The 13186-nt window shown below is 36.6% G+C and overlaps 1 protein-coding gene and 1 pseudogene across 6 annotated transcripts in view; one reads left to right on the plus strand and one right to left on the minus strand.

Annotated features, from left to right (window-relative positions):
• The window catches only part of TL29 (ascorbate peroxidase 4), a 175067-nt gene that overhangs the window by 27332 nt on the left and 134549 nt on the right, over window positions 1–13186 (plus strand). The window lies entirely within an intron of this gene.
• LOC149575716 (universal stress protein PHOS32-like) lies at window positions 5144–8249 on the minus strand (annotated as a pseudogene).

Genomic DNA, 13186 nt, shown 5'->3' on the forward strand with positions numbered 1-13186 from the left:
CTCAAGCTTATCTTGCATACTTAAAATCAAATCTGTTTAAAAACTTTCTCAGCTTCACCAAATTGAGGGGCTCAGGGGTGATATTTTCTTAGGAAGTTGGTTTGCACTGTCCTCCAAAAACACACTGATTCCTGCTGGCAGAATTATTTGTTGTAGATGCTCAAAGCTGTTGTTGACCATCCAAGAATCCCCTAGAAGAGATCTTCAACAAGAGAGATGAACTGAATTCAGAACTTGTAAATGGCATCAAGTGTCTCTAAATGCTGAATCCAGAGGATCTGGTGACTAACCTCCTCTTTCCCATATATAACACACGATAGCTAGCATAACCTGACAGCTAGGTCATCTTTAGAGCTGCCTTACTGGTTACAATAGTAAATATGCCAATACAGAGACTGGTTCTGATTGTTAAGTTGAAGTGTATCTGGAAAAGGTTAACTTTTGCTTCATCAAATTATGCATATGTTTTTCCAGGAACATATTAATAAAATGAAGTATGATTTAAGGAAAAAGAAAAAGAAATCCTCAACAAACCTCTAGAGGAACATTTTCAATTTGTGATATTACTTAGTGGCTTTAACTAATTTCATCTGAAATTTGAATTAGAAAGATGTACGAGGGCCCAGTAAAGTCATCATACATTCAATTTCATGTAAATAGATGGTTTAAAATGTGAGGAGTTAGTAGCTTGAAGTAGCCATGAAGAAGGACGATGAAAACTCTCTGAGTTTTATTGGCTTTTGCACACTGTTGATTTCCATACAAGACAAATCCATGAAGTTGTGTTAGCTTGGTTCAAAACAACAGGATCATATATGTTGTCCTGAAAATCTATTTAAAGGAGGCTCTCACAACTAGTCAGAAGAAATGGGAAGCTCTATTACAGTTTCCATTTAGATCAATCTCTAGATTAAGTTCTGCTCCCATATGCCAATGCTACTGCTAATATCAAGGGGGTTAAAAGATATAGAGGGAGGTAATAAAAAGAACATGAAAGTGCACTAGAATAATTGATCAATCTTTCACTTCACAATGCATAGCAGAGAATAAAACTATAATTCTAGCTTTAAAATAAAATAGCCGAACTTAAATATAAAAGGTAAGAACATAATACAACAACAGAGGAGTTCATAGACAAGAAAATGCTGAGCCAACGAAGCCACAAAAAGCTATATTATTATTATTTTCGATGATCCGTGATTAGTCTCAGCTTTTGAGGTTAAAATAGTTAAGGCTAATACAATTAGTATAACTTACCAGATTGGAAAATAAATTCGGATTCCTAACTACTGGCCTTTATCTAAACAATTTACATATCTTTGAATGGATCAAAATATATCATGTGTGTTAATTGCGATAGTATCACGGGATCATCTATAGGACATCCAACTGTGCAGGTACTTTACTTGAGCTCCAAAAGAATAAATATCTTCTCTATCTGTCTTGTTTACTGCCAGGGTTTCTTATTTTCATATTTATTGGCACAAGTTTAATAATAGATTTGATGAATGTGGCAACTTTTTAGTGCATTGCAAAATTTGTAATGGTCTCTTCCATATTATGCATGGATTTACATAACTGCATGATGCATTTTTAAGAATCCTTTGTTATTGATATCATGTATATGGTTTATGGATTTGCATAGCTCATTATTTCTTGTAGTTTTGAGTTGCTTTTCCTTCAATATAATGTGACTTTGTTGCCCACTGAATGTGCATTAGTTTTGTCAACTAATGATTCAATCACACACCTTTATAATACCAAAATCTATAACTAGTAGTGTGGGAATTAGTTTTATTATTTGTGTAGTTCATGATTCAATGGTTTAAACAAGCAAGTGTTAATTGTTAGATTTGTTAATGTTTTAGCACAGAAATACAGATTAACAACAATAAACAAGCATAAACAATCTACAAAAGACTCAATACATTTATCTTGGGAAAACCCTTCCACTTGAAGGGAAAAAAAACCCAGCCACACCAACAAAATATCTCTTTTATTGATTAAGAAATGTTCATACTACAAGGTTTCCATTGGATAGATATACAATATACCTAGCAATCATATAAATAGATTGCATAAGACTCTTCATGTTACACGCGAAGGCCTCTTTGAGTTCCAAAAATAAGGCCCTTCATATTTCCACATATTCAACACTTCACATTTCCATACGCATGCCTCTTCGCATGACGTATGACACATTTCTTTTTGCATAATATTAAATTAAATATAATCACAAATATCTCTTTCAGCTGAAGATGACCATAATGGTCATAACAAACATATTTGTATCACATAAAATCAGAGATAAAGATCTCTATCATAGCTACAAACCTCAACACACCCTCTCAGCAAGAGAGAGATCTTTATAGTCAAGCATGCACACACAGCTGCAACCAAAGATGATAAATTCACATAACATAATCCACCATAGTTACTATATATCAACATGTGATTCGTAGCTAATTCGAAGTTGGTCCCGGTTCTTGTCAAATTCGTCATTTGTTTGATGAATTCCCTCCAGATTCTCTTTTTCAGACCCTGGACAAATTTGGGTGAGTGTCGAGCGAATTTTGTAGTTGATGGAAGAGCCCAGGTGGAAGGACTGCAAATTTGGAGCGAATTTGGGTGTGCAACCAAAAAACTTTGACTTTTAAATGTTTTTATTGTTTTGAAGAGGCGTTTTTTGGTTTAGATATAATTTGATTTATTATCCAACCGACCCAACCCTAAAACACGCCCACACTTCATATAGTGGTGTATGAACTTATTTGCTGCAGCATATATAATAATAATAATAATAATAATAATAATAATAATAATAATAAAATAAATTCTTGTACGGACGAACCCAAAATGAACCCGAATCCAGCCCAAAAACCCTAGCCCCCTATAATTTGATGGGCCCTATCATTTTATGAATAATAGAATAATAGACCCTAGTCCCCTAGCCCCCTATAATTTTATGGCCTATAAATAATAGGATGGCCTATAATTTTATGGGGGCCCTATAATTTTATGGGCTATAATTTTAGATAGGTATGGTATGGATAGGGCCCTATAATTTTGAGGTATGGTTAGGTATGGTATAGGCAGATCCTTTAGAATAGTAGGGATTTTTTTGATCAAATTTTGAACCCAAATGTCATCCAAACCAGAATCCGAACCTGCAACTTAGCTTAAGCCCATAGAGTGGAGTCACACACATGACTTTCACCATGCTTGCTTGCAGAGGGTAGAACGAAGACTTTTATCTCAAAACTTCTACTAGAGAAGGATACATATCCAACATGTCTACTCGCAGATGGTGGTCCACCACACCTACTTGCAAAGGGTGGAATGAGGGCTTTCACCTCAGACTTCTCCCAAAGAAGAATGCATTTCCACCATGCCTACTTGTAGAGGGTGGTCTATCATACCTCCCCTTGAAGCTAACTAGTCTCTCTCTCTCTCTCTAAATATGATCTTCCCATTTTAATAACGTGCCATCAGTTTAGTATCAAGGCTGCAAATAATATTGCATAATCTGTCACCATCCCATTGCATCCTCCTCCTCATCTAATCTTCCTCACAATCTGCTTGTTGTCTTATTCACAACACCTTTGGATTGCTCTTCTTGAGGTATGGTCTTGGGAATAAACCATTTCAGCAGATTACTAAGGTTTTCTCAGCATGATCCACATGCAAATCAAGAACTTCAAAGCACATAAAATAACAACTGAAACTCTTTTCCATCAAGAGTCTCAAGATTTATAATAAAGGAAACTGAAACTCTTTTCCATCAACTGGAAATCATAACTGAAACTCTTTTCCATCAAGAGTCTCAAAACCTACAATACCAAAATATTAACAACATAATAAGAATGGTGGGGATTCAGAATGACTCCCTCTTAACATAAACAACTTTGATCATTACAAGAAAATGAAAGCTCCCTTTGGAGCTAAGGCATTTCCCTTATCTCTTTGAATCAACATCCTCAACTTATTGCTTCTGGTTGCATCCTGCAACCAAGAGTGGTTATTAATAATCAATACACACACAAAAAAAAATCTTGTGCCTTTATAGCCGATGCATCAATATCAGATTACACACTATTCCTATTTGCCTAATCTCTCACCATCCCATTACATCCTCCTCCTCATCTTATCTTCCTCACAATCCGCTTGTCTTATTCACAACACCTTGGATTGCTCTTCTTGAGGTACGGTCTTGGGAATAAACCATTTCAGCATATTACTAAGGTTTTCTCAGCATCATCGATTTGCAAATCAAGAACTTCAAAGCACATAAAATAACAACTGAAACTCTTTTCCATCAAGAGTCTCAAAATTTATGATAAAGGAAATTGTAACTGAAACTCTTTTTCATCAAGAGTCTCAAATCTCTTTTGAGATCTGAACTCAACAAGAGGTGAATCCTTCACTGCAGCTCACTGTTCAAAATAATTTCCATCATTACAAGACTCTCCATCAATTCTTTTGAGCCACCAAATGCAATTGTTAATCTTATCATTACAACTACCAAGTAAAGCAGGGTCTGCCTCATGTTCTAGAGTATAATCTCCATCTTCAATTTGCTTAAAGAACACTTGCCCTCAACTCTGCTCTAATCTTTAGCAAGGATGCCTTTGTTTTCCACTGTTAATGTTTTTGACTGAATTTGAGTTGAGAGAGGCATGAAAAATGCTTGAATATCCTCTCGAGACTATAAATTTCAAATGAGCAATCCTCCAAAGCCATTGTTCAAATCATACAAAGAATAATTTGATAAACATCATAATTCCTGCAAAAACAAATATGACATCCTTGGTAGCATAACTTAAAAGACTGTCTTGGAAGATATTTGAAACTAACGAAGATATCAAAACCATGAGATACAAGAATTATGAAACCGATGAAGGTAGAAAAAAATGGGTTGTTATAAAGCAAGACCAAGTCATGATGAACTTACACGTCATTCTCCTACCGTAGAAGAAGAATATTACTTGACTGTCAAAAATTTGCATAAATTATACCGAGGACATCTCCATATGGATCGAACTCATAGTCACACACTTTTATCTTGGGCTTAGAAATAAGTTGTGAAAGGAGAGATGTTCTTTGGAACACTCGTGTCTGTAAGATCATGCGCTTGAGCCTGCACTTATGAATGAACTTCATCCGCCTTGATCTCCTCTGGCACAACCTCCATCTCCAACTCAGACTCCTTCAATGGCTCGGTAAGTTGCACTTCTGAAAGATTACACTCATTAGGATACTTGATAACTACAACAAGATAGACGCAAAGACAAACACAGTAGTTGCTGACACTATGAAGCCTGCCCTTTGAGATCCTCCTCAAATCCCTGTTATAACTGCATTGAGGCCAAACCTCTCGACCTTCAAACAAAAGTGTTCCTTCATGTCGTTTTCCTTGATGATGTGGATCTTAAAGGGAATGTAGGCATTGACCAAAAGCTGCACAAGATCAATGACCTTTCGTAGACGTCTTCAAGCTTCTGCTATGACTCCTTAATTGTATTGCTGTCCTCGACAAAAGGAACAATGGAACCTTAATTGACACCATACAAGATGCTTGTTGGGCACACATGAACTGGAATCATTTTGTCCTGGGCCACAGATAATTTGCCAATGCAATTTCATTGTGAAAGTAGACTCATAATCCAGATCTATCACTATGTCGATCTTCCCATGCCCACCCTGAGCTGCTATTGAAGAAGTCGATGACAAAGCATTTTCTCTTAACGATAGGAAAAATTTATAGAGAATGATGGAGGAAATTTCTCTAATTTAGATGATGAGGAAAGGTAGAAAGTTAGTGTATCTTCCAAAAAAAAACATACATGAGATTAAACTAGATGATCAAGGTACGGTTTGATCATGAAGAATTGTACAAAAACTCTAAAACATATGGCTGAGAACTCTACACCAAATTTCTTAGTTGATAGAGAGAGAAAACATTCGAGAATCCATCACTCGATCATAGATTGAATGGAGAAATGAGGAGCCAAGGGAAGAATTTAATCTATTATTTTCTTCCATAAAACACTCAGAAATCAACAAGGTGAAATTAAACGGGCTGCATAAAGGACATCAAAATGCTCAGAATGCATGAACAAGAGAAATCAATTTTCCTTGTGGTGGAAATATGAAAAAAAAAATCTCACACAAACAACCTAATACATTCTTTTTTACAACTGTTATCACAGCCTGGCTCTGATACCCTGTTAATATTTCAGCCTAGAAAAATGAGCATAAACAATCTACAAAAGGTTCAATACATTTATCCTGGGAAAACCCTTCCACTTGAAGGGAAAACACCCAACTACACCAGCAAAATATCTTTTCTATTGATCAAGAAATGTTCATAGCACAAGGTTTCCATTGGATTGATTTACAATATACCAAGCAATCATATAAATAGATTGCATAAGACTCTTTATCTTACACGTGAAGGTCTCTTTGAGTCCCAAAAATAAGACCCTTCATACTTCCGCATATTCAACACTTCATATTTCTATACACATGCCTCTTCCCATGACACATGACATGTCTTTTTGCATAATATTAACTTAAATATAATCACAAATATCTCTTTCAACTGAAGATGACCATAACGGTCATAACAAACATATTTTTATCTCATAAAATTAGAGATAAAGATCTCTATCACAGCTACAAACTTCAACAAGATTTATCATTTAAATCATTTTGTGTATCATGTCCTTGCACCCTCATCTTGCATTTTTTGCAATGATGACCACATTAGCTATATAAGAGGTCATTTGTGTAGTTGGTTAGCCTCTAACCCATTAACAACACTTGGGTTAAATTCTCTTTGGGCACAACTGCAAACTGTACACCTTGGAATAGTTGAGTCTGAAGTGCTATCCATTCTCATTCATTGGGCTCAATCCCTTCATAATATATTGATGAACTTCTATTTCACCTTCTTGATGATAACTTGGCCTCAAAGATAAGAGATGCTTTCGGATAGAGAGCTTGTGTTTTTGAGAGCTAACATCTAGTAGCCTCTAGAAGGTTTGATTGAAGACTAATCATTGTCATATTATGTCGAAAGCTTAGTTGGCGTCAACATCTCAAACTCTTGGGGTTTGTTCAATTAAAGTTGAGATTGATGACATGCACACCATTGAAACAACTTTAATGTACAAGTCTTTCAGGATACCAGAAACTATTAGATTCAACAATTGCAAGAGAGAGGGCAATAAACCGACGAATATTACAAAATTGATTAAGGTAAATGCCTTAGAAAAGAGACACAACTCTGGATCATGGTCTTCCATAGTTGGCTTCTAATGTGGAGGTATTTCCTATGTACTTGGATTTATAAGTTATGACTCTTATCTTTTGTAGGTGGTTTCTGGTGTTGTTTGAGGGATTTGATATTAGTCTCTTGGTTGTTCTCGCAAGAGTTTGTATTGATCTTGTTGTTGGTAAAATCTATAGTGTAGCCAACGGGTAGAATAGTATCCGAACGGGCGCGTGATGCTTGTCACCCCTTTAGAAAGGTATATGTACACCGTCCGAGATGGACTTTGGAATCATCATTGTAGTCATTGTATTTAGATTGTAATCATCGAGTGCATATATGAATAAAGTATCTCTTCTGTGTTGTATCATGTTATACTACATGTGTTAAGTTTCTTTACCCTGTACGATAAACATTTGGTGCCGTTGCCATATGTACTTGGAACAAAGGAACGGTATGAAGATTAATGCTGAATTTTCTTAACAAGGATAAGAACAAGGTAAAAGATAAGGATGAACTACGTATAACAGAAGAAATTTTAATTTTAGCAGAGTAGGTAGAGGTTTCAACAGATTGCCGAGGGGCACCAAAGGGGTGAAGAGTTACAGACGGAGGGAGTGCACTCACCTAGTAGGCTGAGTGTTGTGGAATTGCTGGAGGAGACTCGACAACAATTAAATTTGGTGGAAGAAACAAAGGAGGAGTTCCTTAACCTGTATACGCTAAGGGGAGAGTGTTCGAACGGAAGGGAAGCAACTCGCATGGCTCGGAGTGCCGAGGGAGCACAAGTGTGGAGTGAACTCTTCGTTCCCGATAAACCGAACGAATGGATAGAGGTAGAGAATCGAACAACTTCACTTGAAGAAGACCTTTCACCAGGGAACACGGTTATTGGAAACAAGATTGTTATACAAAGTAGCGCGGGTGTATAGAACAGCGCGAGTGTGCAGAACAGCGCGGGTGTACAGAACAGCATGGGCACTCAGAACAGAGCGGGTACACAAGTACCTCAGCAGCAAAGGAAAGTAGTGATGGAAGGTCCTAAAGAAAAATTACCCAAGTTTAATGATGATGGTATAGCAGAACTAGTTCGACATTGCAAAACCTGTGAAACCATATGGACGGCAAATGGTGTGACGAATGAGGACAATTGGGTCAGGTAGTTCCTAGCAACCTTGCAGGCTGTGGCAATAGATTGGTTTTTTGACACCGATCCTCAGAAACTCACTACATGGGCGAACGTTAAAAAAGAATTTATAGCAAAGTTCAGATTGCTTCGGGACGATAATGAAATAGTAGTAGAGATATATAGTACTAAACAAGGGAAGAATGAAATAGTTTGGGCCTATGCTAGATGACTAAAAGAACAAGTTGGGAAGATGGAAAGTCAACCGGCGGACGGTTTGAAAAAATGATGGTTTGTGGAGGGGCTACGGCTGGCTCTAAAAAAGAAGATGAAGATTGTGTTGGTTCCCAAAACCGCAAATTGGAAATCCAAGAGCCTGCCACTTCTCTGATAGGACTTCTCAATAAGTTCTGGCCAACAAACGGGAATACTTCTCGATTTCCCTGCACTTTAGGCTCCGCTACAGCTAGGCTGGTAGACCTTCTCTTCAAATGCTAACTATCTGGTTCAAGGCTTTTTTATAGTGAATTTAAACTTCTGGAGTTCTTCAGCTGGTAAAGTCCTCAAACTCGATCAAAATGAAATTGGATGCTGAATAATAGTTGAATGTTTTTGTATAGGGTTTTAAATAATTGATTTGATGTTTGCTGGAAGGATATTATAGATTTTCTGACTTCAATAAAAAGACCAGTGCCTCTGCTCATCCGGGCGATAGAGTCAACTTTAGTGAATTATCATGTACAACTTTATAATGTTTTACACACTTTATTGCTAACAATTAAATAATCGAGATGCGACAGATCAAATATTATGCCATCTTAAATTAGTCCAGATTGAATTTTAACTCCTCTGGCAGGGAGACAAATTGGACACAGATGCGAAAACAATTAAATATTTCACACTATCTATGATGATCAAATTAAAAATACTAAATGACCATGTCTACTTATCTGATACTTAAATTGTATACGAAATTTCAAAACATAATTACAAAGGACGATTCACCTGCAGTTTAAATCTCCACGCCACTTAAAAATAAGCAAAAGACATTTTATTTTATTTTAAAAATAAAATAATGGAATTTATATTACAAAGCCATATTGAGCCCTTATTCCTCCTTACAAAAATATAAATATAAAAATACTTTTCTTCTAAGAGAATATAAATGTTCGGATATGTCTCATCATCTTACAAAATGATTCATCCTTTATATTGGAAAATGCTAAATAACATGACCCTTTAAAATTAATAGTCGTGTCATTTTTTAACCAAACTAGATTCCTAAAGATATTCCCTAACCACTTTAATTTATCAAATTCAATTGTTTTGTCGGGTGGCAATGTATTTAGTATATTTCATAATCTTTTTTCCTGCCACATGACTTTATATTATCTCTGCCTTTATATTATTCTATATTTGTAATACTACTTCTAGTCTACTCGGTGGCTTCACGATGTGATTTCATATCACTGACCCTTATTCTGTAGATATCTATTGATTTTGTTTTTTACCGCTATGAATTTTGAAGTATATGTGGGTGGCTTCAGATTTGTCGCTTTATTTTGCATGATACATGTAATAACCCCAATAGGTTATAACTTCTTCAAACACCAAAAATCTTTATAGTTCAGTGGTTTGACATTTCGTCAAACACTTTGCAAGCAAGGGTCATCTGACTGATATAACTTTTCAGATTGCTGCAGTGATTCTTGTTTGGATTTGCCTCAAAGAGAATGCTTACAAAAGACTCCAAATTGTCTAAACAATGACCTAACATAAATATGCAACTAATTTTGGCAATAGTGAATGCATATATAAGTTCTAATTATGAAAATGATCACCTACAGCCAACTGGTATTTTAACAAACAGTTGGTATGCAAGTTAACTGGCTGATAAAAAATGATATATTAATGCTCAAAGACAACTATTAATGACCAGCAATTGTATCTCCTTGATTGAGAATGAGTGTCCAATACAATATTCATACTAAGTTAGCCAAGACTCTTGGCATTCACAAAGATATCAAAATATGATGATTGCCCATAAAGTAATATGCACTACAACTGCCAATGAAAACTAATGCAACACTAAATATCTAACTTCAATACTCCCCTACAGCAGTACGCTAATCACATGCATGATTAAATACAACTAAAGCCATGGATTGCTGATACCATTGTGAGAAATGTATAAATGAATGATATATCTATTAATGAATGATAGGTCTGATACGAAATGACAGTTACAACAACACTCTATAGTGAAAGGCAACTATGAAAATACATATCAGACCTGGCATATGAAGTCGCCTTAGAGAATAGATGTATTGCAATACCACTGAACAAAAAATAACCTCCTCAAGTGCCCAAGTCGTGCCTCTCTAGCTGCCTCCCTTGATTGTAGATGGCTGTAATAATTTTCTTTGCTTTTTCGAATTTTCTTTTTCGGATTGCTTTTTTTTTTTCCGGTTGGATTGCTTTTCCGGACCTGCTTTTTCGGCCTGCTTTTTCGGTTCTGCTTTTTCGGCTTGCTTTTTTCGGACTGCTTTTTCGGCCTATTTTTTTCGAACTGCTTTTTCGGCCTACTTTTTGTACTCAAATATTTTTTCTCAATGTAGCACAAATAGAAGACTGAAGTATCTTCCTCTCAGCTGCAATAATTCAAGTGATATTTCACACCCTCAAAATCACGTACCAATTGAGAGTTTTCGTTCTCAATGGCCAATTGTGACTATTGCAGAAACCCTAGGCTCCACAATGCACATCAACAAACATCAACATCAACAACAACAAATCTGGATGATTAGAATGAAGGCCGGGGTGCCTATTTATTCTTTTTCTCCACTTTTTCCAGAAACTTCTAGAACATTATTTTATTTTATCTATTAAGAGACTTTATAAAAAATATTTTATAATTCAAGTCACTTTATTAAATTAATTAAATATAAAGTTACCTTTTAATATTTATTTATTTGATAACTTTATAAATAATTAACTTAATACGACTTATTTATTTAATTAAAATAATTAATTAGTCATCCTCATAAAATATTCATTATTTTGGACAACCTAATTAATTAAATTAATTAAATCAAATTGCCTCCAAAATGGGGACATGACAGTCCGCCCTTCTTGAAATTGCTTGTCCCCAAGTAATGGCTGAACAATAAACCAATCAATCCGCCTGGATCCCAAATGTAGTCATGAATTATACCACTGTTAATTAACATAGGCTCTTGCAATATCCTCTGCAATATAACCAAGAGGAATTCATAATCAAACTGACAATTACAGTTGAACCAAACTCCAAAATCACAACTGCCACAGTCAGAAACCCACGAGACACAAACTCTTAGAAAATCAAAACCCAAGTAAAGTGGACAAATCAAACTGCCAACATAGTAAATACCATCAATGCATCCCATTAGCCTATACGTAATGTACAATCCAACTCTATAACAATGGTGAACGCTCCCGAATGAAACTGTACCAAGTATGGAGAATCCACACACTGTACAACTCCTGCAGTCAAGACAACTCTGCAGATCACCGGCCATTGTCTCGTAACCATAACTCCCATGCACTGCTGATGGTGAAAAGACATCGCAAGATAAACAGCAAGAAATGGAACCCAAACCAAATTTGCCCGCTATTAACTCCTCAACACAAGGATCAAATGCTAATTGATGTACATACCCTGCAGTATAATGCTGATAAAAAGAACCAACCTCAGTCAACAGCTCACCATGAACAAGTGATACAACCCACTGTGACTGATCACCAGCTAAGTCAGGAGATGTCATAGCCAAAAGAGTAGAATCAATAACAACAACCGCTGAAGCATCACTCCCAAACTCTTGCTCTAAGTCATGTATTATCAAGCTGTCAACCGTAGAACCTATCGCCATGTTATGCCCATCACAACTCTCATCCCGAGGCATCAAACCATCCCATAACTGATGACAAGCACTAGGAACCAAAGTACATCTTTGTATCATCGTCTCATTAACATGGTCATCAAAGGTAAATTGATACCTCACAGTGTAATGCCGATAGAATGCGCCAATCTCAGTCAGTGGCTCAGATTGCAATCTAGATGTAACTAACTACAATTGATCACTAACCAAGTTGGAACTGACTACTATCTCCGAAGACATCGCCAAGGGAGTAGTATTACTAGCAGGAACCATGCCAACTGTCGGCTCACCAACATCACACATGATCTTTGATACAACATCTCTAGTCTCCGTGCCATCAGTACTAGAGGCCACCCCCATGTCAGGCATACCACAACAATCTGCTGCAACACCCAACTCAACTGAACCTGACTCTAGTGGGAACAAACCCGATATGCCAATGTTAGTATCAAGGATGGATGCATCCCCATCTCCACTGTCTTTGACAATCTCGACCATGGACATCCTCGGATCACCAAACACCACAGCTTGTGACTGTACAGAATCTGATAAAGACTGCAATCGCTCTAACTCCATGGTCACCTTAGCCAAATGGAACTGTGACTCCTCGAAAGCCAACTGTGTACTCTCAAGAAACTCAGAAGTCACCTCAAGCTGCTGAGTAAGCTCACTCACCTCATCTTCTTTGGCCAATAATGCATCGTATGCTGTACTCCCCCACTCCATAAGATAATCTCTGTCGGCTACCAACTACATATAATTCTGTCTCAGAATTCGGATAGCCTCCCATAAAGAGTGGAACTCTGTCAAGGAAAGATAACTGCCTCCCTGCTCATCACTAGTAAGAGAACCCCATCCATAAACTGCTAA

Source organism: Cupressus sempervirens, chromosome 2 (assembly GCF_028749045.1).
Source record: "Cupressus sempervirens isolate cs-2001-9-10 chromosome 2, ASM2874904v1, whole genome shotgun sequence".
NCBI lineage: Eukaryota > Viridiplantae > Streptophyta > Pinopsida > Cupressales > Cupressaceae > Cupressus > Cupressus sempervirens.